We start from the raw sequence: 26,261 nt of genomic DNA, 5'->3' as shown, positions 1-26,261 counted from the left end.
AGCCGAGCAATAGGAGCGAAGGTCTCCTCTCAATCAATGCCATATTCCTATGTGAAGCCCTTTGCAACAAGACGAGCTTTGTAGCGCTCAATAGATCCATCAGAATGGGTCTTGATTTTGTATACCCATTTGCAACCAATCGCAGACTTTCCAAGAGGAAGATCAACCATATCCTAAGTATGAGTTTTGGCTAAAGCCTGTAGTTCATCAGTCATAGTTTGCTGCCAAAGAGGATTAGTACAAGCCTCAAGATAGGAGGTAGGTTCATAAGTAGAAAAGGCAGTAGACCCGACAATATAATCATGAAGATGAATAGGTGGTTGAGTTACCCGATAAGGATGACTTGTGGGAAGATCTGGTTGGGAGGTAAGAGACGAGCTAGAAGGCGTAATGGGAGGTGGACCATCAAAGAGAGCAGTTTGGATGGGATCAGGGGTCAGTAAAGGTGTCTTTACAAACGAGGAACCTGCATCAATGTCACGACCCGAACCCGCCCTATGGGTTAAGGCCATAATCGGCCAGTAATCACGAGATTACCTACTGTCTCAAACCAGATAAGACCAAAACTCATCAGAGTAAAGGGGCCAAACGGAAGCAAATTTAAAACTTTGTCCATAGAGCCGTGCTTATATGCACATCATAACATTCCATACATACATACGTTAATAACTCACAGCAAAAAGTACAGTAACATAAAGTTTTGTACAGACAGGATCATACAAATCTAAGTTAGCCAAACAAAACTATACACAATTGTAAACCAAAGTCCTTACCAACATGCAAAATAGAATAGAATGGCAAAAGGGCGAAGACGTGTCTCGTGCGTAAGACGTAAGGGCTAACTCTTCAAAACTTTAGTTGTTCCACACAGACTTCACTGAGGCTGGGTTTGGACTTCTCTTGGCTCACCTACAAACACATGAATGAGCATGAGCGATAGCTTAGGGAATAATATCAAATAAAAGAGTTATTCAAATGGTATATAGAACAACATGCTCTAAACGGCCTTGGGCCCAATTCATATTTCTATTAAACATATATATATATACATATACACAATTTAAGTCAAGTGACTGTGGTTCCAAACATACTGGATTTTGGCCCATTTATCTTTCATTCATGTCAAACTGGCCTCTGGCCCATCCATGCATGTCAAACTGGCCTCTGGCCCATTCATGCACGTCAAACTGGCCTCTGGCCCATTCATGCATGTCAAACTTTCATTTGTGTCAAAACGGCCTTTGGCCCAATCATTTATGTCAATCGGCCTTCGGCCCAATCATTCATTCATATCAAACTGGCCTTTTAAGCCTTTCAAACTTTCATATTAGACTGGACTTTTAGGCTTTTCAAACTTTCATATCAAACTGGCCTTTTAAGCCTTTCAAACTTTCATATCAGACTGGCCTTTTAGGCCTTTCAAACTTTGATATCAAACTTTGTCCACTTATCAAACCAATGAACTTTACAAAACTTACATAGAAGTAAGCAATTAGACAACAACATATTTCAGATATTACTCACAGTGATCGGCTTGTGGATTTGCCCTAGATTTTGACCCTACATATCACATAACACATATGGGTCACAAATAATTCAATCCGTTCTTTAATTCACATATTCCTCTTTAGGCTTCATTCTTATCTCTTTAATTCAATTACAATGCTCAATGTATGCCTAAGAGTACTTGGAAGTGAAAGAGAATGGAAAACAGAACTCAGAATGCATTTTCAAAATTTCAGAAAACAGGGTCCCCGCTCGAGCGTGGACTTCCCCGCTCGAGCGGACCCATGAGTTCTGCAAAAGTATTGGATGCATCGAATTTACGCTCGAGCGTGAAGTCTGGCGCTCGAGCTGAATGTCTATCTACATAGCTCTCCGCTCGAGCGTGAACTTCCCCGCTCGAGCGGACACCATGTCTGCAAAAAGTTCTGGGAGCATGTATTTCTCGCTCAAGCGGCGGTTCGCACGCTCGAGCGGATACCAAAAATTCTGGGTTTTCCAGAAATGTTCTTGAGCCAAAATTTCAACATTCAAAGGTTCCAAAGCTCATGATTTTGGTTCAAAACATGCAAACACATTTTATTTCAAGGGTACACAAATAATATGAAGCTAATTACTCAAAATCATGGTTCAATTTTCCAAAATCAATCAACATTCTTGTACAATCATGGCTTATGCTTTCAAATCCCATATGAGCTTCATATCTTCAACAATCAAACATGCATGCAATCTTTTAACTCCAATTCAATTTCAATTGGGTCAAATGATGCTTAAACACATGAAATTCATCCAAATCATGCTTGCATGTATTGCCCTACAACTCAATTCTTCATGATTAACAAACTACATGATAGATTACACAATCCTTGCTCATTTATGATAATTCTATGCATGCGTGTACATTCTAGCTTCATTTTCGACTAAATCGTTTCCATGAGATCCCAAATCACTAGAATTCACAAAATCACAAGTTCAACTCATGAATTAGGGGTTGATCACTCACCTAGGAGCTTCAAACACTCAAGTTCTTTGGAGTTAAACTTCAAATCTCCAAGCCTTGAGCCAAAATTGCACAATTCTCCCCCTTTCTCTCTCTATAGCCGGTCTCTCTCTCTCACTAGAGTATAAGCTCAGATTTTGGAACTCAAACAAATGAGGGTGAGTGCAAGTTGGCCTATTATTAGACTCCTTTGATCAAATTTCATTAGTATTAAAATAGTTGAGCACCAACCCATTAAATTAATCTAATTAATCTGATCTGATTCAATTTCCAATTAAATTTCACCGTAGGCTCTAAAAATTATGCCAATCACAATGGCGTAATCAATTTCGGTTTTGGTGGCCGATAGGGCCTTCAATTTAAATTCCAAAGAAGATAGTCAAACATATATTCCTACGGTAAACAGATAGAAATTCAAAACTACATATTTTCACATAATGGCACACAAAATCATATCAAAACACATAATCACATTTGTATTAAGGACCAATTAGCATAAAAAGGGAAAGGGTTATCACAATCTTCCCCCCTTTAGGAAGTTTGGTCCTCCAAACTTATTTTTCCTTTAGCTGAAAACAATTCGGAATACTTTCTTATTCAACGGTTCCAATCCTTCTGATAATTATTTGCTTAGCCTCAAAGTCAAACAACGCTCTGTTCTCAATCAGTCAGAGACTTACCTTTCCCGCCATACAAGGCTTGTATGGTGCCATGCCGAAACTAGAGTGTGAGCCGTTGTTGTAAGCAAAGTCTGCCAACGATGGATAGATTTCTCCAATTCTCCGAAAATCTAAAGTACACATTTGGAGCATCCCTCATAGAGTCTAAATAGTTCTTTCTAATTATACATCGATTTGCAGATGGAAGGTAGCGCTGAATCCCAATTCAGTTCTCATTGCCTCTTGAAGGCTTGTCAGAAATCAAATACATTTTAGAATTTCTGTCTAAAACAATAGATACTGGGACCCCATGCAAACGAGCAATCTTATCGATGTAAACAGTGGCTAGTCTATAAGCATCATAAAAAATTTTACAGGGAGGAAACGAGCAAATTTAGTAATCCCATATACAATAACCCAAATGGGACTCACACCTTGGGCGTTCGAGGTAGTCGCACAATGAGATTCGTAGTCATATATTTTCATTTCCATTCCGAAATAGAGAGAGGTTGCAGTAGTTCCACCAATATCTGTTATTCAACTTTGACTCATTGGCACCGAAAACATTCAGACACAAATTCAACAATTTCCTTCTTCACAATAGGTCGCCAACATATTTGTTTCAAACGCCAACTAACCTTACCATAGAAGTTTGATCCATTTCCTTGTCACAGAAGTTCAATTCATTCCTCAATAATTCCGCAATTCACAACCCAATTCAGTACTCAGTTTAGTGACTCATCACAGTTACCCAAGGTTAACCAAAAGTCTTCAGGAATATGAAGTGGATCTAGATACTGATTCCCGAATCGACAAAGGTAGCATCAAAGCAATCAATTTCTAACACAATACACGTGTCCTCAATTCAATCAACAGTTTACGGTTTACAATTCAGTCCACATTCAATCCCCTGTTCTATCGAGTCTTTCCATATTATCCGATAATCGTCAGAAGCATAAGGCAATGCATATACAAATCCCCATGATGTCAAGGACAATATCAAAGGAGTCAATCACATATTAAGCACAATTTACACATCCCCAGAGCCCCAATTACAGAATATGATGGCACTAAGCAGTTATTTACACAGAGTGTACTGAATTCACACACTTTCGGATACTCTGGGTTTTTCAAAGCCCCTTGATGCTAATAACATCCACATAGTACCAAAGGATGACATTCTGGACAAAACAAAGGAATAATCGTCTCGGAACCAAAGCACACCCGTTCACGACCGTCGGTGGCCGACTCGAGATCGATTAAACAAACCCACCCGTACAAAATCGTCGGTGGCAAAAGAGGTATCTCAACAAAGGTGCTACATAGGCTTAATGTCCCCTAGCACGAAAGGACGTCTCAAGAATGTCATCAAAACAACACAATACCACTCACCATAACTTGATTTCCCAAAATTCGATAACACTGAAGCAGACATACGAAACATACTCTGATTAGTCGAGGATAGATATTCAATACTGTTTACAATCAAATCAATCTGTTGTCATCGGCTTCCATTGCATCAAATTAGCAAGAATATGACTATACACCAGCATTGTTCCCTAAGACACCCAATCACTGGATTTGCACAATTCAGTTCATTTTTAACACATACGTCCTCGATAGTTGGAGGTTGGTTCTCAATGGTGTTCATGGTTAGATCAATCTGCTAACAGCCCACATAAGGCCTTTCGAATAAGTCAAGCACTCCAAACGGATTCAAGTTTTGGGTCTATCGGTTTTTTTTGCCAAGAATAATCTGGCTATTTATTTACAAGCAATTCTTAATCCCCTTTAACAAAATCAAATTAGATAGAGGGTCTTATCGATCAATCCAAGCAAAGATCTTGTCAGGTTAAACCAAACAAAGGTCCTATCGAATTACATCCAACGAGGGTTCTATCAGGCCAAATCAAACAAAGGTTCTATCGGATCGAATCAGATAAAAGTTTTCTCAAATAGGGTATATTTGGTTCTGTAAGGCCTACTCCGTTTGCTTAGGTACATGGTTGATAGTTTCACAATTGGCCTAAGTTCATCATTTCTCAAAGTCATATCGGAGTCATTCTTCATAACTGTTCATATCAAAGTATTTCAAGTCATGTACAATATGGCATTGTCCACATAAGTTCCGGTGTAGTTACATATGCGTGCAATTATTCATATCAGGAGGTATGTATCACAACCAATACGACAGTTCCCAAATAAGTCTTACATGCAAGCATAGTAACACATTAAACAAAGTTCCTTGGTTATACATAAGATAGGGTCTGTTACACAAAAGTTCCAAATTAGTCACAAAACGTAGGTTTATGAGTCGGGCCCAGTATAGTCACATAATCCAGTCAATTCTCTACCAATCAAAATGCATGGTTTCATAATTATATAGTTCATTATTTAGGGTGCTCAACTCGGTCTCACAATCACAGAGTCATAATTCTCGTGATTTAGTCATTGAAGACAGTAATATAACAAATCACCCTGAGCATAAGTTTGGATGTATATGTGCATATGCAGAGTCAATCAATATCCCAATACATATTTCACAATTTCCCAAATGGAGCACATAGATATTCAATAAATACAGTCCCGATCTTGTGGGTCTGACCAATCCAGACACACAGGCAGCAAATATGAAAGGACATGCTGATCCGAATCAAACAATACCCCAAGCAAAGGTGTACACATGCACTAATTCAGAATCAATCACATATAGGCATTCGTTTATAAACAACATAGATACCTGGAATAACGGTTGTAGCATTCTGAGTACTTTCTGAGACGAGTGTAATTACTCTATCTTGACTAGCAATTCCTACCATTGGTACGAATCTAGCTGAGGCAGAAGATTTATTCACATTTTGTCCAGTTCGGGGATAGTTCCTTACCATATGGTCCATTTCACCACACCTATAACAAACCCCAGAAATCTGATAACAAACTCCTCAATGTTTCTTACACTAGTGGTGGCAAAGGTTCTTGCCGTAGCAGCAACTGACATTGTTGTCGTAGGATCTCGGCCGTTTCTTGTACTATTCTTTCCAGTCTCTGAAGTCGGGCTGTGGAAGAGCCTTCCAGCTTGTATGCCCTTAATTTACCCACACTCTACACAAACTCTTATTAAACCTTGCTAATTACTGGGATGCCCAATACAAAAATAAACACAGATTCACATGGGTACATTCGCACGTTGTTATATTCTCATTTCATGTATCATCAAGACACAATTAATCACATACGTAACAGATGATTGCATACTTATCAGACATCGCATGCTGAACATTTACTCAGTAATTATATACTCAAATCATATTCCACATAAACACCCATTTGCATAATCAGATGCACATATGCAACTTTTCACAATTCATATGTTCATGTATGTGCATTATAACAAAACAAACTTGTTGTACACATTAGTGCAACAATTCATATCTCATATAATCACATGTTCTTGCCATCTGATTAAGCTTGCATTATACTTTATACAAAAGAGTCACAGGTATGCATATACTAAAAAGCATACGTATTTAAACAATTTGCAATGCAAGCGAATCACAAACTTATAATATATATATATATATATATATTCATTCATATTAAACATTTAAGCGTATTCTTGATGCTTTCAGATTCATACTTATCACATGAATGCATCCTGAATCTTTTCTAGACGCTTATTGCTCTTTTGGACAAGTGTGTGAGTTATTAACTCGTGCTTTGATACCACTCTGTCACGACCCGAACCCCCCCTATGGGTTAAGGCCATAACCGGCTAGTAATCACGAGATTACCTACGGCCTCAAACCAGATAAGACCAAAACTCATCAGAGTAAAGGGGCCAAACAGAAGCAAATTTAAAACTTTGTCCATAGAGCCGTGCTTATATGCACATCATAACATTCCATACATACATACGTTAATAACTTACAGCAAAAAGTACAGTAACATAAAGTTTTGTACAGACAGGATCATACAAATCTAAGTCAGCCAAACAAAACTATACACAATTGTAAACCAAAGTCCTCGCTAACATGCAAAATAGAATAGAATGGCAAAAGGGTGAAGACGTGTCTCGTGTGTGAGACGCAAGGGCTGACTCTTCAAAACTTTAGTTGTTCCACACAGACTTCACTGAGGCTGGGTTTGGCCTTCTCTTGGCTCACCCACAAACACATGAATGAGCGTCAACGATAGCTTAGTGAATAATATCAAATAAAAGAGTTATTCAAATGGTATATAGAACAACATGCTCTAAACGGCCTTGGGCCCAATTCACATTTCTATTTAACATATATATATACATATACACAATTTAAGTCAAGTGACTGTGGTTCCAAACATACTGGCTTTTGGCCCATTTATCTTTCATTCATGTCAAACTGGTCTCTGACCCATCCATGCATGTCAAACTAGCCTCTGGCCCATTCATTCATGTCAAACTGGCCTCTGGTCCATTCATGCATGTCAAACTGGCCTTTGGCCCATTCATGCATGTCAAACTTTCATTTGTGTCAAAACGGCCTTTGGCCCAATCATTTATGTCAATCGGCCTTCGGCCCAATCATTCATGTCAATTGGCCTTCGGCCCAATCATTCTTTCATATCAAACTGGCCTTTTAAGCTTTTCAAACTTTCATATCAAACTGGCCTTTTAAGCCTTTCAAACTTTCATATCAGACTGGCCTTTTAGGCTTTTCAAACTTTCATATCAAACTGGCCTTTTAAGCCTTTTAAACTTTCATATCAGACAGGCCTTTTAGGCCTTCAAACTTTCATATCAAATTGGCCTTTTAAGCCTTTCAAACTTTCATATCAGACTGGCCTTTTAGGCCTTTCAAACTTTGATATGAAACTTTGTCCACTACTCAAACCAATGAACTTTACAAAACTTACATAGAAGTAAGCAATTGGACAACAACATATTTCAGATATTACTCACAGTGATCGGCTTGTGGATTTGCCCTAGATTTTGACCCTACATATCACATAACACATATGGGTCACAAATAATTCAATCCGTTCTTTAATTCACATATTCCTCTTTAGGCTTCATTCTTATCTCTTTAATTCAATTACAATGCTCAATGTATGCCTAAGAGTACTTGGAAGTGAAAGAGAACGGAAAACGGAACTCAGAATGCATTTTCAAAATTTCAGAAAACAGGGTCCCCGCTCGAGCGTGGACTTCCCCGCTCGAGCGGACCCATGAGGTTTGCAAAAGCACTGGATGCATCGAATTTATGCTCGAGCGTGAAGTCTAGCGCTCGAGCTGAATGTCTATCTACATAGCTCCCCGCTCGAGCGTGAACTTCCCCGCTCGAGCGGACACCATGTCTGCAAAAAGTTCTGGGAGCATGTATTTCCCGCTCGAGCGGCGGTTCCCACGCTCGAGCGGACACCAAAAATTCTGGGTTTTCCAGAAATGTTCTTGAGCCAAATTTTCAACATTCAAAGGTTCCAAAGCTCATGATTTTGGTTCAAAACATGCAAACACATTCTATTTCAAGGGTACACAAATAATATGAAGCTAATTACTCAAAATCATGGTTCAATTTTCCAAAATCAATCAACATTCTTGTACAATCATGGCTTATGCTTTCAAATCCCATATGAGCTTCATATCTTCAACAATCAAACATGCATGCAATCTTTTAACTCCAATTCAATTTCAATTGGGTCAAATGATGCTTAAACACATGAAATTCATCCAAATCATGCTTGCATGTATTGCCCTACAACTCAATTCTTCATGATTAACAAACTACATGATAGATTACACAATCCTTGCTCATTTATGATAATTCTATGCATGCGTGTACATTCTAGCTTCATTTTCAACTAAATTGTTGCCATGAGCTCCCAAATCACTAGAATTCACAAAATCACAAGTTCAACTCATGAATTAGGGGTTGATCACTCACCTAGGAGCTTCAAACACTCAAGTTCTTTGGAGTTAAACTTCAAATCTCCAAGCCTTGAGCCAAAATTGCACAATTCTCCCCCTTTCTCTCTCTATAGCCGGTCTCTCTCTCTCACTAGAGTATAAGCTCAGATTTTGGAACTCAAACAAATGAGGGTGAGTGCAAGTTGGCCTATTAATAGGCTCCTTTGATCAAATTTCATTAGTATTAAAATAGTTGAGCACCAACCCATTAAATTAATCTAATTAATCTGATCCGAATAAATTTGCAATTAAATTTCACCGTAGGGTCTACAAATTATGCCAATCATAATTGCGTAATCAATTTCGATTTTGGTGGCCGATAGGGCCTTCAATTTAAATTCCAAAGAAGATAATCAAACAGATATTCCTACGGTGAACAGATAGGAATTCAAAACCACATATTTTCACATAATGGCACACAAAATCATATCAAAACACATAATAACATTTATATTAAGGACCAATTAGCATAAAATGGACAGGGTTATCACAATCAAAGCCATTAGAGAAGAAATCCATGGAAGGATTCAGAAACATGTTGGAAGTAGATGGGGAGGGTAAGTGAAATGAGGATAGGGAGGAAAACAATTTATGCTCTAAAAAAATCACAAGACGGGATACACGAAGACATTTAGAGAGAGGGTCCCAATAGCGATAGCCTTCATGTTCAATTTCATACCTGAGAAAGCAACAAAGGCCGGAATGAGGTTCATGCTTGGTGTGTTCATGAGGTTGAAGCTGGACAAAACATGCAGACCCAAAAACCCAAAGATTTGTGTATGGAGGTCGCATCCCATGTAGACGTTCAAAGGGAGTTTGATTATTGATGACAAGGGTGAGAACATAGTTGATAGTATACACAGCAGTAAGGGCAACTTCCCTCCAAATTTTTTAGGACATAAAGAAGAGAGAATGAGAGCTTGAGTTGTCTCGAGAATATGCCTATGTTTCTTTTCAGCCTGTCCATTTTGTTGGGACGTGCCAGCATAGGAACAATGAGGCTGAGTACCATGACTCGGAAGAAAAGAGAGAAATATGTATCTCGATACTCCATAGCTTTGTCAGAGTGAAATTTTAATGGTCTTTGAAAATTGGGTTTGGACCATTTTTGCAAAGCTATAATAAAGTTGTTTAAGGTCCTACTGATTTTTCATGAGAAATAGCCAAGTAAATCATGAAAAATCATTAACAAAAATAACAAAATAACGAGAGCCCCTCCATGGTGGTAGTAGGTGATGGTCCCCAGATATCAGAATGTATGAGATCAAAAGGTACATGGGCAACATAAGTACTTTTATTAAATAATAAAGCAGGTTGTTTTGCAAGTTGACAAGGCAAAAAATCAAAATTATATGGAAATACATAACCCAACCGACCACTAGAAACCAAGGACTTTAATATACTAACAGAAATATGCCCTAAGCGACAATACCAAAGTAAAAAAGGGGAAAAAAAGAAGAATCAGGTGCAGGAGCAGCTAACGGTGTGGAGTCCGAAATATGAAGGTGAATGAGCTCATAGAGACATCCATGCTTACGGCCAATCCCAGGAGTTTGTCTCGTCTAAGGGTCTTGCACCAAACAACCATTAACAGAAAATGTGACAGTTAGACCAAGCTCACATAATTGACTAATGGAGATAAGGTTTAATGTAAGAGCAACAATATGATAAACATGTGGAAAAGACAAATAAGAGGTGGAAACAGAACTAACATGACTTACGAACATGAGAGACCCATCGGTAGTATGAATAAAGGAAATAGAAGCATAGGGAGAGAGGAAAGAAAATATAGTAGAATTGGAAGTCATATGATTACAGCATGCGGAGTCAAAATACCAAGAAGATGTACTTGAAGTCACAGACAAAGCAGTAGGGGTAGGTGTACCAGAAGTGGAGAGAAATTGTTTGAATAGGGCCTCAACATCAGTTTGGGAAAAGACAAGGGCAGACGGATCAAAAGACTCGGAGAAATCCTCAGAGGCAGCAACAATAGTGCGATGAGCAGGCAAAGGTCTAGACTGATTCCCGGGACGAAGTGAACAACCCCTAGAAGAGCCAACTTGAGAGGAAGGGCCATTAGAAGATGATCATGAGAGATTGTGAAAACAATCCTGCTGCTGATGACCAGGACCAATTTTGTTGCAGTACTGACAGGGTCTGACTGGGCAATGAACCAGAAGATAAGTAGAAGGAAGGCCCTAATTTTGACAATAAATGTAAGCAGTGGATCGTTGGGTTAGCATAGAAGAAGACCGTGACTGAGGAGTGGCAAGAACAGAGTCTCTATGATGAGTTTGGAGAGTACCAAGATGAGTCTCCTTAAATAACAGCTCTGAAATAGCCTGCTCAAGAGTGGGCAGTGGAGTGCGATGAAGGAGAGATGCACGCACAGTCTCAAAATGGATAGTAAGAGCCATGAGAAATTGAACCAACCGCTGCTGATTACGATAGGTAGTGAATAAAGCAGCATCGTTAGTGTGAGGCCAGGTAAGTTCTGAGAGAGAAAGCTAGTCCCAAACAGAATACATCTGAGAAAGAAAGTCATTAATAGACTTCCCAAGGTCTTGGCGTATGCGCTGAAACTGACTTTGAAGTTGATGCTGATGGGTAAGACCGGTAGCCTGGTATCAGTCTTTCAAAAAATCCCAAATGTCTTTAGTAGGAATGGTAACAGAGTCAAGTTAACTAAAGACTAATAAAAGTAACAGAGGTATTCCAAAGCTAAGTAATGATCTGGTAGTTCTTACTGTCCCAATCTTCTAATCGGTCTTCATACTTAGCAGTAGTTTCAGTAGCCTCTTTTACCAGTTTGGTCACATCCCCGGTGATATTACAGAAGAGTTTCCTACCTTTTAGGAAGGAAGACATGGCTTGGGCCTACATAACATAATTGGAGCCATCAAGAATAATATAAATTGGATGGGAGGCATCATGGCGATCCATAATAATATTGTGGTAGAACTAAATAAATAGAAACAATACTGTAGAAACAAAATCAAGTAAAATAGAGCGTACCAGTGAGTTCGGAAGATCGAAAATAGTCGGGAAAGGAGCGAAACCACCAAAAAAAAAAAAAAGGCAAAATAAAGAGAAGGGCCAGAGATGATGTCAGCAAGGGGGGGTGATGTTAGCAGAAGGCGCGACGCATGTTAGTAGAATGGAGGCGCGACATAGGATAGTAGAGAGGGCATGCAGTGCACAGTAGTAGGAATGGCACACAGAAGGCGCAGGAAGGGCATATGTCAAGATGATGTGAGCGACAATTGAAGGGCGCGTATGAGAGTGGTGACAGAAGACTGGACACGCCGATACTAAAAAACGGCGCGTGAGGGCACGTCTGGTGGTTTTAGGCGACGATCCTGGTGGCGTTGGAACTAGGAGAGAATTTTGAGCATGAGGATAAAAAAATTGTAAAATTTTGGCCAACAACGATGACGAAATAGTGTTGTTGAACAAAGAATTGTGTATTCTAGAACCCTATGCTCTGTGCTTTGATAATGCCAATGTGTATGGGCAATAACCAAGAGAAAAGAGGAGCCAGGATTTAAGACTCGTGCTCCGATACCATGCTACAATGGTTGAGAGAAAAGGAGAAAAAGCTGTGTATTTTATATATATATTGAATGAATAATACAATAGGAGAGGCTTGTATATATAGGCTGAAAAGAAACCTAGAAGACGATAGAGATACATCAGAGATAAGATGAGATATATCTACAAGACAGATAGATAAGTATAAAATAATATATAGCTAATATACATTAACAGTTATGTTGTGTCTCACATAGAAAGTGTTTTGTAGGAATGCTTCACGTGGTTTATGTCAATGTGAAACCGATGAATGGAAAACTATCCACAAGGAACTCTGGAGCTTTGTAATGTCACCTTATGCGGACATATATGTTGATGTGAAGTTTGTTGATAAAATTGCTGGTTATGTGACTCTAACAGTTGATAAAGGTCAGGGATTTATCTCCTGGTGATTGGGTTTGATTTATCTATTTTTGATGTTTGTCTTTGACTTTTGTGGTTCGTGTAGAGTTTGAAAGATGGTGTCTCTTTTGTCTTGCTTTTGGTTTTGTTTTATTGTTGTTGGCACTAGTGGTCAGCAGTTGAGTTCCCTTCTATTATAACAATTCAATGGTTGTTGGAGTTTTTCTTGTCATTATTATCCCTTATTTTTTATTTTATTTTTTTCCAGGTATTTGGATTTGATGTGCATTGTATAGTAGTCTTTTTTATGAAAAAAAAAAAAACTGTTGCTTTTTATTTTGTTTTGTGAAAAATATAAAATCACCTCTGAGATATTGATTTGTGATTATGTTTCAATTTTAAACAGTGAATAACAATTCCAATCAAAAACGAATCGACATAACGATTTAACGTCAAAAAAACCACTATTGGAGCGCTTTCAATTGTGATAAAAAGTCACAGGCCAAAGCCACAAAACAATCCACTAAGAAGACAAAAAAGAATTACATAAGTGTACTTTCAATTACATTGCAAATCCACGCCCGAATTAAACTGACCTAATGTGCCTCTTCCACTACCATCTTCACCTCGGAATTGTCTTGCTCAATGTTGAATCCACAACGCTGATGTCGAATGTACGACGATGAGCCACTCTAGAATCCACCAAAGCTTCAGGCCCAAGTTCCCCAGAATCCATTGAAGAACAACTCTCTCTTCTGTGAACGAAACAATAAGAACAACCCCTGATGTTTGACAATCTGTAGTTTGTTGTGTTATCCACATTGTGTAAATGGTGTAATTAAATAATTCAAATAGATTCATAATTAACAATTTAAGTTCCAGAACATGAAATGTGATGAGCATTACAAGTTATACAGAAATACATAATAAACTAAAATCGTAAAAAGAAGTAAATCGAAGCTTGCACTAGACAGTGTCCTTAAAATAGACTCACTACCTCACCGATTGGGCGCTGGAGGTTCTTCGACGTCTATCTCCTAGGGTACGATGGTTAGAGTAGGTACAACAAAGCACCTACTACGTAGCTTCAGCGAACAGAACTAAGGCAACACTCTCTCACTAGGAAGGATAAAAATTGGAGAAAACTAGAGAGCAAGGATTTCTGGAGATCCAAAACAAAAGAAGAGGGGACTCCTTTTATACACATAGAGGGAGAGAAGAAGAGGCTCCTACCATCAAGGCCCATCACAAATGCAAAATTAAACTCTGCAAAACTGATAGATTTAATCCATTATGAATATAGAGGAGTTACTAGGTCTTAGACATGTGTATTGTGTGTATATTCATGTAGCCACATATCTAGTTTGGACCAAAAAGATTAAGATGGGTAGGCCAAGAACCCAACCCAACCCCCACACTTAATCCAGTCCAGTAAGCCTCATGCCTCAAGCCCAAGCCCAAGATCCATGATCCACGGACCTGGACTCGAAGCCGGACTTGGTCCCCGTATGATCCAAGAAGGTGGGCGGGTGGCACGCGCGAACGCGGGTGGAAATTTTTGCATAACCAACTTGGTCCATAGTCTTGGCCCAAGTCCATCCTTGAAGCATCCATAACTCTCTTTCTTTGGAAAATTTGGATGCCCAAAGGGCTCACACTGTTAGGCAAAAGATGGGATTTTAATACGCATCAATGCTCTTCTCTATAATCAATGTGGGATAGAAGGTTACAAACCTTACCCAACACCTCTTTCATTAGGCCAACTTAATGAGTCAATTTCTTATTCAAATCTGAATGGTTTTTGGTCATTCTTTTTGTAGTGTAAAGATCTTATTACAAAGAATCTAAATCCACTTTAATCCACCTCATTAGAGGATTGGCACCCACTTTAATATCGCATTAAAGTCACCAAAAAATTATTATTTTCCAACAATCCCCCACATGAATAAGAATTGATCGAATAACTACAAACGGATAACGCTTAATAGCGAAGACTCAGAGAGACAATACAACGGAATAACCCCTACATAAAAAAATGTAGCTTCTGGCTTTGAACCCCTCCGAGTGAAGTCTATCAGATTTATTGGCTGCCTAGTGAACACGAAGTCTCGAATTGTTCTGCCATTTATGTAAACCAAGACAATAGACCTCACATAGGCATTATTGCAACCATCATTCTGTCCTCACTGTTGTGTCCGGTTTGGCCCTAGAACACTGGCCCGGTTCAGTGAGTGGTTTAAAGAATTCGGCCTTGTCGATTCTTATAGAAGCGGCCACACTGCACACTCATATAGATGACTCTACTTGATTATCCTGCTATATTAAGCTCAATAGCTCGGCACAACAGATTCATTAAATGCTCAGCTTAACCTCTACACTTGCAGGTATCACTGATAAAAGGAATGACTGGAGGCTTTAACCTCCTCAGTGGCATACCACTGTTACACGCCACTAGGTTGTCCCGTTGAACCTAGATCTTGGGATCTCCAGTCAACTAGGTTGAGTTTCTATTCCGGTAACACATTACACTAAAGGCCTTAAACCCATTCCTTCTAATGATTTCTCTACCAATAATCAATTTAATCCTTTGGTTAGCGGATCCGCAATGTTGTCCTTAGACTTCACATAGTCTAAAGTGACAACTCCGTTAGAGAGTAGTTGTCGTATGGAATTATGTCTACAACGAATATGTCAAGACTTTCCATTATACATATTACTCTGTACCCGTCTAGTAAGCGATTGGCTGTCACAATGAATACAGATGGTTGGCACAGGTTTCGACCAATGTGGAATATCTTCAACGCAATGGTGAAGCCATTCAGCTTCTTCTGTTGCTTTATCCAACGCTATAAACGCTGATTCCATCATTGATTGTGTGATACACGTTTGTTTAGAAGATTTTCAAGACACGATTACCCCTCTATAGGTGAACGCATAACCGCTAGTGGATATCAAATCCCTAACATCAAATATCCAATTCGCATCGCTATAGCCTTCTATTATTGTTGGATATCTAGTGTAATGCAGCCTATAATCCCGGGTGAAACGAAGATACCTTAACACCTAAACGATACCCTTCCAGTGAGTGGCATTAGGATTGCTCGTGTATCTACTAAGCCTGCTAATAGAGTAGGTTATATCCGGCCTTGTACAACTCATCAAATACATCAAACTCCCAATGACTCGAGAATATTCTAGCTGAGAGACACTCTCACCATTATTCTTGTTCAAGTATAGACTCAAGTCTATCGGTGCCCTCGACAAACTTGTATCTGATTTACCAAATTTCTCAAGTATCTTCTTAACATAGTGAGATTGAGAAAGTACAATACCATCAGATGTTATGGTAATCTTAACACCCAAAATTACTTCTGCAAGACCCATAATTTCATATCAAACTTGGAGTTTAACAATCTCTTAGTAGTTCTAATCATCTCATCATTACTACCAATAATGAGTATGTCATCAATGTATAGACACAAAATGACATAACCTCTATTAGTGCCTTTGACATATCCGCATTTGTCACGCTCATTGATTTTGAACCCATTTGACAACATAGTGTTGTCAAACTTCTCATGCCATTATTTAGGAGCTTGCTTCAAACCATACAATGATTTAACAAGCTTACAAACTTTCTTATTTTGTCCTGGAGCTGAAAACCCCTCAGGTTGCTTCATGTTGATTTCTTAATCTAAATCTCCATTTAAGAAAGCTGATGTATCTCTAGACTACGTAAAGTTGCTATTGCAATCACCATGCGAATGGATGTAATCCTCATCACAGGTGAATATGTATCAAAGTAATCTAGGCCTTCTCTCTGCTTGTATCCTTTGATAACTAGTCTAGCTTTATACTTATGAATTGATCCATCCATTTTCATCTTTTTTTTCTAAAGATCCACTTACTCCCCAAGGCCTTATTACTTGGGGGTAGATCAACCAGCTCCTATGAATGGTTCTGTAAGATGGAGTGAATCTCACTCTTAATTGCTTCTTTCCACAAAGGGCTTTCTGGTAAAGTCACAACTTCATGGAAAGTTTGAGATTCTCCCTCTAACAGATAAGTCAAGAAGTTCGAACCAAAGGACTTTGAGGTTTTAGCCCTTTTAACCCTTCTTGGCTCATTTACTTCTTCAGTATGATCATTGACTTGATCATCTACTTGATCATCTATGTGATCATCTGTGTGATTATTGTCACCTTCAATATCTTCCATGGAACTTGGAACCCCTTCTTGGAGACGACAAGGAAATACATCTTTAAAGAAAGATGCATTTCTTGATTTCATGATAGTATTCTTGTGTATATTTGGAATAACAGACTTATACACAAGGAATCAATATGCACTGCTATTATGTATATAGCCAACGAATATACAATCTATTGACTTCGGGCCTATCTGAAGCTGCTTTGGTGTAGGCACTGCCACTTTCTCAAGGCACTGCTTTCTACCGAGGTATTCTACTAAGAATGTAATTCGCGGAGAGAATTGCTTGCCCCCACAAGTTCTGTGGTTACCCAGAACTTATTAACATTGCATTCATCATTTCTTTTAACATCATATTTTTTTGCTCAACACCATTTGACTAAGGGAAATAAGGCGATGTAGTTTGGCAGGTAATCCCAAATTGAGCACAAATCTCAGCAAACGGGGGTTCAAACTCATCACCACGATCACTTCTTAAAGCCTTGATCTTACCATTTAGTTGATTCTCAACTTCATTCTTGAAAAGAATAAAATTATCAATTGGCTTATCTTTGTTTTTAAGCAAATACAGATTACATTATTTAGTGCAATCATCAACACAAGTGATAAAGTACTTGTTGCCACCTCGTGATTGTATAACTTTCAAGTCACACACATCACTATGTACTAAATCTAAAGGCTCGGTACTTCTTTCAATAGAATGAAAAGAAGTCCTAGTCAATTTTGCTTCTACACAAGTTTCATACTTGTGATTTGAATTAATCTTGAAAGATGGTATGCGATCTAACTTGATTAATCTATGCAAAGAGTCAAAATTTACATGACTCAGTCTACTACACCATAAATTAAGGGACTCAAGCATATAAGCAAAAGAAAAAGCATTCTCATTAATTTTAGGGATAAGAGTCATTATATTGAGCTTAAACATACCGCTCGATATATATCCCTTCCCCTCGTAGACCTCACTCTTGGTCAACACGATCTTATCAGACTCAAACACCATGCGGAAACCATTCTTACTTAAGAAAGACCTCAAGATAAGGTTCTTACGAATGTCCGACAAATATAGTACATTGTTAAGAGTCAGCTCTTTTCTTGAAGTCATTTTCAGGACCACCTTGCCTTTACCCTCAACTGTTGAGGTTGTAGAATTTCCCATGAACAACTTCTCACCATTTGAAACCGGTTTGAAAGTTGTGAACATCTTCTTTTCAGTACAAATATGGTGAGTGACCCCAATGTCCGCCCACCATTCCTTCGGGTTAGACTCCACCATGTTCACTTCAGAGACGATAGCTAACAGATGCATATCATCCACATCTTGTGACAGATCCTCCATTTTAGCCATGTGAGCCCGACTTTTGTTTTGTGGAGGGTTCTTCTTGTAGGGTTTCTTCTTCTTGCAGCAATCAACCACCTGATGCCCATCGTTTCCACAGTTGAAGCACTTTCCATTAAACCTAAAAATAAGTTCCTGCAACTTGTAGACCAGCCTCTTGGAGACTCCACATCTAGCCCCCAACTTCGAGCTTTTGCCTGTCGGTGGCTTCTTCTTCACCTCCGAGGACTAGCCATGCTCAACTACGTTTGTTGTCACAGTGGAGGTACGCCACCCTTTCTTTCTGTTGTCTTCCTCAATACAGAGCCTGACAACGAGCTTTTCGACTGTCATCTTGTGACGTCCCAAATCTACACTAAGGGTTGTAGTTAAGGGAAAGTCACTAATGAGTCCCATGGCCAATAACGAAGTATGATCCCAGATCGCCGGAGGAGTCAAATTAGCCTTCCTTCTAAGTCCAGCTTTCTTAGGCAGCACACTACCCTTTTGACAAATCTTAAGAGGCATTGACACAAGGTCTCAAAAGCAATGTAGGGAATTATATTGGTGTTGGAATATAAATACATAATAGTAGAATAATTACAAATATCCTTAATTACAAAAGCTCGTACCATCAACATTACATCCAAAAGAAAATTTAAAGTTTCATATGGACTTTACAAAACAACAAAAGAAAATCCTAACTTTCTAGGATAGCCAAATGTCCTCGAAGGTTTTCGGTTTGTCTTCTTCTGTTGCGCGCTCCTCTTCGACAATTGGCATGATACGCCCTGAGCTTTGAATGTCCAGTAAACGTACACACACCCCATCCCTTTTTCCCAGTTCAAATACACAACAACATTTACAAAAAAAATAAAGAAAAAAAGGAAAGGGTCATGGCATTTAAGTTCATAGCACATATTTTATAGTTAGTTGTTAGTAGTCTAGAAATCTCCCATAGAGATTTCATCCTCTCAACTCCAGGAATTGGACATGGATTATTCGGTATGCCCTCTCTTTTGTTGCATTGTTGTAAACCTTATCTCGGATGCATACCAACGGTTATTTACCGCGCAATGCCAACCGCAGGGCCTAAAAAGTGACAGTAATGATGGGCCTTGCCAAAATCCCTTCTTACACCGAATTACCTAGGGTCCGAATACAACCGCTCCATTTAAGGCTTCCGAAACAACCACTTGCCCAAGATTTAATTTACCAAAGGGAGCACATCCCACCAACCAATAAATTCTTCTCATAATAATAATCGGGTAATCAAAACCCCATTTGCCACCCCATTAAGTTTTTCATTAGATTAATCGTTGTAATTAATTAGTACAAGCGATAAGGAAAATAAATTTGCTCAGGTGTAAGCATCATCAAAGGTAAAAAAAAAAAAAAAAAATACATTACCATGACATGTATACTATCATACTATAGACACCCCATTTTTAACAGCCCGTAAGACTCAAGTGCTTTGCCCAATGCACTCGATGATGAAAGTTACATTATGTGATTCGAACGCTCAATGAAGGAATCCAAGGTTGAGCTTCGAAATAATCCCAAAATCCCTATATTTACCTTGTCCATACCCTAGAAATCCATTTTTAAACATTGTGTCACCCTACACTGAGCTTGAAACAAAGAAATAGGGTAGCACATTGGGGCTCGGTCGTGCCTTATTGGGAGCCGGCTGTGGCCATTTGGGGCCGGCTGTGCCTTGGTAGCGAGAAGCACTGTTCTGGGTGGGAGCCCGCTAGTTGTCTATTTTTGAAAATATTTTCAACCTATTTTGCTCAAATTCTATAAATATGAGGTTATATCTTTGTTTTGAGGGTTAACCAATTTCTAAAGAGCCAATGCACTTACTTGAGACCACTTTCTTCTTGTGCAAGCCACCTTTGAGCAAGCTTGCCATCTTTGAACTATAACTATACACCATACACACCCTCACACCCAAGACCTTGTAGCTTTGGTTGAGCCTTTGAACTATTCAAACTTGAGAGCGTTCTTGAATCAAGTTTGATTCATAACAAGAGCTCATCCTCTTTAAGAGGTATAAGCTTACCATTCTTTCCCTTGCATTCATTTTTGTCTATTACTATCAAATTCTTGCATCTTTGTATTGTTTTGGATCCCTTTTAAGTGTTAGAACTTGGGTTTGCAAAGCTACGAAAGGTGGAAAGGTTTAACACCCTTTCTTACACCTCACTCCATAGTTCACACCCTTGTTTTTTTACACTCTTTTTTTTAGTCTCCAAATTGATTTTTAGATTTCAATGTAGGCTAAATAAACATGGTTTGAGGTCTCAAAAATGGAGGGGCTAGCCATCTCTCCTTGCACTTGTTCACTAGCCTTGTGATTCCTTGCTATTTCCTATCTTTTTCTTGCTCTCTAAGCATCCTTTTGGTCACTGTTTTTTTACATATTAAGGGCTGTTTAGACTTGTGTTGTTTCATTTAATGGGTTGATGCATTGAATACTTTGCCTACCATGTTGTAAGTCCTCATGGTTTTGCTTGTTTAGGCCCGAGACATCAAACCATTTGAGTCGATAGCTTTTCTTTACTTGATTTTCATATTAAGAGTCTCATTCTTCAAATCAACCTTGCAATCATGTCTATAACCTCCTCCTTTTCTTCTTTTCTTTTGTTTGTTTGAAAGTTATATAAAAGGATTGATGTTATTCAAGGCATGGGCAAGAGACCTATGCTCAATGACTTAATCTCTTTGGAGGTTCATCGTCAAGGCATAGTCCCTCTTTCATGGTTCGGGTCAGTTCTTGTTTGACATTTTTTCTCATATAGTGGACTTAACTATCACTTTGGGACAAATTGATTAAAGAATGGAAAGAACTAATAAAATTGGCTTAAAACTAATAAAACCAACGTAAAGAAAATGAGTAAGGTTACTTGGATTCGGCCCGACATTATGCCAAATCCATAGTGTCAAGAGTCGTCACACACCAATTCATAATGTGTTGATGAAACTTGAAACGTCTCTATCTCCCTCTTTGAGTTCATTCCATGATAGGAGGGAGGAGTGGTTGTTCATAGCATTTATTGATTTTTGATTGATTCTCTCCTAAATCATCAAGCGATCAACTTGCTTATTGATGGTTTTGGAACTCACTCCATTCTTCTCTTGAGCCTCTCCATGACAGAGAAGAACAGAAGGGACAAACAGAGCTCAGAAAAACTCTGTCTGCACTATTTTTACCTCAGAGCACAAAAACAGGGTTTTGTATAAAATTAGGGCCCGACCGGCCTTGTTTGGGCCCAACCGGGCCTCAATGGAGGCCGATCGCCCCCTAATGTTTGGTAAACAGTGTGTTTTGTAGAAATAGAGGGCAGTGACTGAAGGTGAAATAGGGCAAATTCCAAGGAAGGCAGACAGAGCTGCTTTTGAAAACCATCACATGCATGCCATCCTTGTGCTTCTTTTGTTTATCCGAATGTTGTAAATTATGCTCTCATTATTGTTGTAATTAATTATTATTGTTCTAATTATTATTATTGTTTATTTGTAATTATATAGCTAGTTAACTTAGATTGCTAGTTTATTGCTCATTCTAAAGATCCTTGTTGTAATAACTTATCTAGTTAGTTATTTAATTCATTCATTTGAATTTGTAATAGTTAGTTTATTTCAGACACTTGGACATTTATTCGGACCCCTTTGCACGAGGGCAAAATATGTAATAATGGTGTATGTCTTCCAATCCCATTTCTTTCTTCCTTTTATTTATCTGCTTGTAATGGTAACATAGAGCATCATATTCACTTAGCATTCCCATGTTTGCATACACTTCTCTCGCTTGCATTGGGGTTCGGCTCATCATACTAATTGATATCAATTTCACCATTGCTTGAATACGTGATTTATCACATGCCTTGAATTAATTCATATACCATGTTAGTAGCCGAGCCTATTAATTGCATAATTGTATTGTGTTGCATTAGTCATATCGCATTATTTAGGGGCATGCATGCTTTCTAATTATTTTGTTTGTTCGGCTTGCCTTGGAGTACTAGGTGAGTGTTTATTGTTTTAGCATATCGCATGAGTGTTAGTGTTTCTATATCAAGCATGAATACCATGACGCTAAGTGCTTAAGTGATATACTTGTTTGAATTTCTGTGGATGAAGGCTAATTGCTAAAATTGGGATAAATTGATTAATGTACATACAAACTCACCTTTTCAAGTGACGCATATTCAAATTTTTTTTTTAACAAACATGAAATCAAAGTGTTCCAACTTTTACAAATTAGTCTATACTTGTGTGCAACACATAGTAAGTTAGCCTAATAATCGAAACAAGAGCATATAATGTAAATAAAAATCACATCATGAGTAGTAGAGGCCGATCTTTGATCGGGTGAGTGGGGTGCTCAATTCATGACCATCCCCTCTCGTACCTAAGTTCTTAAGCTGAGACATTTTGGTGATGACAGATAAGTGGCCTTTGGCATGAGTCATGGGTTTCCTAAATTTTTCAAAAATATGTAGGTGGTAACTCTGAAATCTGGCAAAGCAGTCTACTTTTGGCATTTGATTCAAACATCGATTTTCCAAAAGAATTTTCAGATTTTGACTCTTTTTGTGTTTTTACTGTTTCACATTGCACTTGTGAAATCAGATTCAGAATCACAGGGGTTCGAACTTTAGGGCTAGTTGTATCCGAAAGGAGCACAAAAAGCAAACTAAAGTTTCTAGTGACTCTGCTGGGGATTTAGAGAACTTGACTTGAAATTCATGATGTGAAATTTTGTCTACAGTTATATGTTCTTTGCATTGCATTTGCATTGTTACTTTAAGTCATTGTGTTTTCCATCTGCTATTCCAGGATGGTTTGCCGGAGGCTTGCCCAAATGCTCGCGAAAAGGCTGACTGGTCATAGGCTCTGCCATGTTGGAAACACAACCCTTGGAATTGGATTACCACTGTACCACTTGATCCTTCTTTCACTTCTTGGTGTTAGGTGTGAGAGGTATATTAGGTAATCTTGCTGAGGTACCATTTTGGACCAATTGGCCTAGTGCATATAATATGCTCTAGTAACTATTCCAAAAATAGGACAAGATGCCACCCGTATACAGGATGGTATGAAACTACTTGATTGAAGTAGTGCAGCCTAGATCATGTCAAAAATCTAGGACATGGTAGCCCTACCCCCTCATAGGGGTGTTTTGGTTCTTTTTCTTGATATGTGCTTACTGTACAGGATGGTTCATATCAATCCTACAATTGAATATTAGTTTGAGAATAGGGTTTAGTGCGGATTACAATCCTTCAGCTATGTGTTATGACTGTTGAGAATTGGGGCCGAAGTGCTGTCTGATTTTTTTTGATTATGTTTTTCTCTCTTTTGCTAGGTAGTTTATCATCGAGAGACTCGATATTCCCCAAGTTATGTGGACTCGCTTTGGCAGGCTTTGCAAAGCTCAAGACCTTGTTGATGATCAACCAGTGTCAATCCCATTCCCGCCAGTTATTTGATGAAGACAGAACAGATAGTTAGCAGAACTAGTACAAAGTACTCAGCACACACCTGTCCGATCTCCCCCAATCAGTTCACCAGCATCTAACTCACCAAGACCAGTAATGGCACAGAACACAGAAGAATTTGTTGCCATGATGGCAACTTTTCAGAGAACCATGGATACTATGAACCAAAGGATGGTCGTGCATGATGAAATCATTGCTGATGTACGACGTACATCTGGGACATCCACATCAATCGTGCATCTGACCCTGACTGCTCAGCCGAACCCTAATCCACCTCCATGTTCCCACCGGCACTGGCTTATAGGCCTCTGGCACAACCCCCTACGGGAATCCTCTCCTTTGAAATCAATGAAATTGATCTGGTCCTGATCAGGATTTCCAGGCTAGAGAAAGCACTGAAAAAGTCCCAAGGCTTTAACTCCATTTCGGATATTGAGGATGGGTATACTGAAGCCTCGGTTAGATTACCAAAGAAATTTAAGATGCCCTACATCGACCGATTTGATGGGAGTGGGGATCCGATTGTACACGTCCGCCTGCTTTCAGATGTGCTAAGATCGATGGGCCTATCTCAGGCTCAAAAAACTATCGTTATTCTGGAGGACTCTGTTTGATGTGGCGGCCATTTGGTACGCTAAGTTTGACGACTCAACAAAGAGAAATTCAAACGAGCTATTTGAGGCATTTGTTAACCAATACTCATATAACACTTAGATAGAGGTAACCATCAGTGAGCTGAAGGTTACCACCTAGAACCCTAAAGAACTGTTTATTGATTTTGTCGCCAGGTGGAGATCCTAGGCAGCCCGGATGACAAATAGGCCATCAGAAAGAGAACAAGTCAGGCTAGTTGTCCAGACCCTTGAGCCAAATATGCTACAGAGAATGATAGTGGCACTGTTGTCCACATTTGCTTCTTTACACGAGTTGGGGGTCCAGATTGAGAGTGCATTCAAGAAGGGCATTATCCACAGAACAAGCGAACCTGGAAGAAGGCCATTCTCCAGGAATACCAATGCTAGCAATAACACTATTCCACGGCCTGGAAATGACAGTACTATTGTCAGAATGGCCAAGATGGCCGATCCTTTTGCCACTCCAAATTCACAAACCGCATAAACCACTGGTCCACCCCGCAACCGAAGGACCTTCACCCCTCTTCATATCAGCCCAACCCGCACCCTTAAATTGTTGATGGAAAAAGGGCACCTCAAACCCCTTGATCCTCGACCCCTCCCCGACCCACTACCAACTAAACATGACCCTATCCAATATTGTATTTTCCACCAATAACACAGTCATCCCACAGACTTGTGCTACTGCCTATGTCATGAGATCTAGGATCTCATTGACAACAAAATTATCACCCTACCCTCCAAACCAAACGTAACTACCAATCCGCTTCCTACACATAACCAAGTCCCCTCCACCCAGAAACATCAACCAAATCCATACATTACCGCCCAACTTCGACCCTAGCGCATATATTACCTCGTCCCATCTACCAAAATCGGAGGTGGTTATTCCAGAAGGCACCGACATGTGCATGATGGACTTAACACCGCAAACCTAGCCTGAGCCTGTGGTGGTAGAGGTGGAGAAGAAATAAAGTGCAGTAGAGAAAGGGGTTGCCTGATACCCAAGCCGTAGAGAAAGGGGCCTTAATTGTAAAGGAGTATGACCCCAGCTTATACATTGTAGTCATGGATCAGCCGAAGCTAGTAGTCATATTGCCAGACTTCCTCAGCATTAACACTATTGGGGAGGACGCCTAAACGACTTGGCTGACCTAGAAGAAGGTTTGGTAGATCTAGAGGAGGAAGATGTGGGTAATGTACAAGTTGGCTGGTGGGAGCTAAGTCAACCTAAGACAAGCAACGGGTGGTTGAGCGAAGAGAAGTCAGATACAGAGGAACCAGTGAAGAGGGTTATAAAGGAAGAGGAAATTAGCAATAGCAGCAAAACTGAGGTTGCACCTCTGATTGAGAAAGAACATGAGTTGGCACAATTCTAACGAGAAAGGGTAGAAGACATCCAAAGAAAGATAGCTCTGGAGCAAGAAAAGGGGAAGGGTAAAGTGGAGGCCGAATCAACGGCAGATGGTGTCTAGAGCATGGGAAAGCCTGAGTGGGAGCCTAGTGACAGGAAAAGAATGCTAAGGAAACTCAGGCAATACCGAGATGTAAAA

The sequence above is a fragment of the Camellia sinensis genome, chromosome 11 (assembly GCF_055761805.1).
Source record: "Camellia sinensis isolate YWXY chromosome 11, ASM5576180v1, whole genome shotgun sequence".
NCBI classification, from domain to species: domain Eukaryota; kingdom Viridiplantae; phylum Streptophyta; class Magnoliopsida; order Ericales; family Theaceae; genus Camellia; species Camellia sinensis.
The sequence above is the reverse complement of the archived record's forward strand: the minus strand, read 5'-3'. Positions refer to the sequence as shown.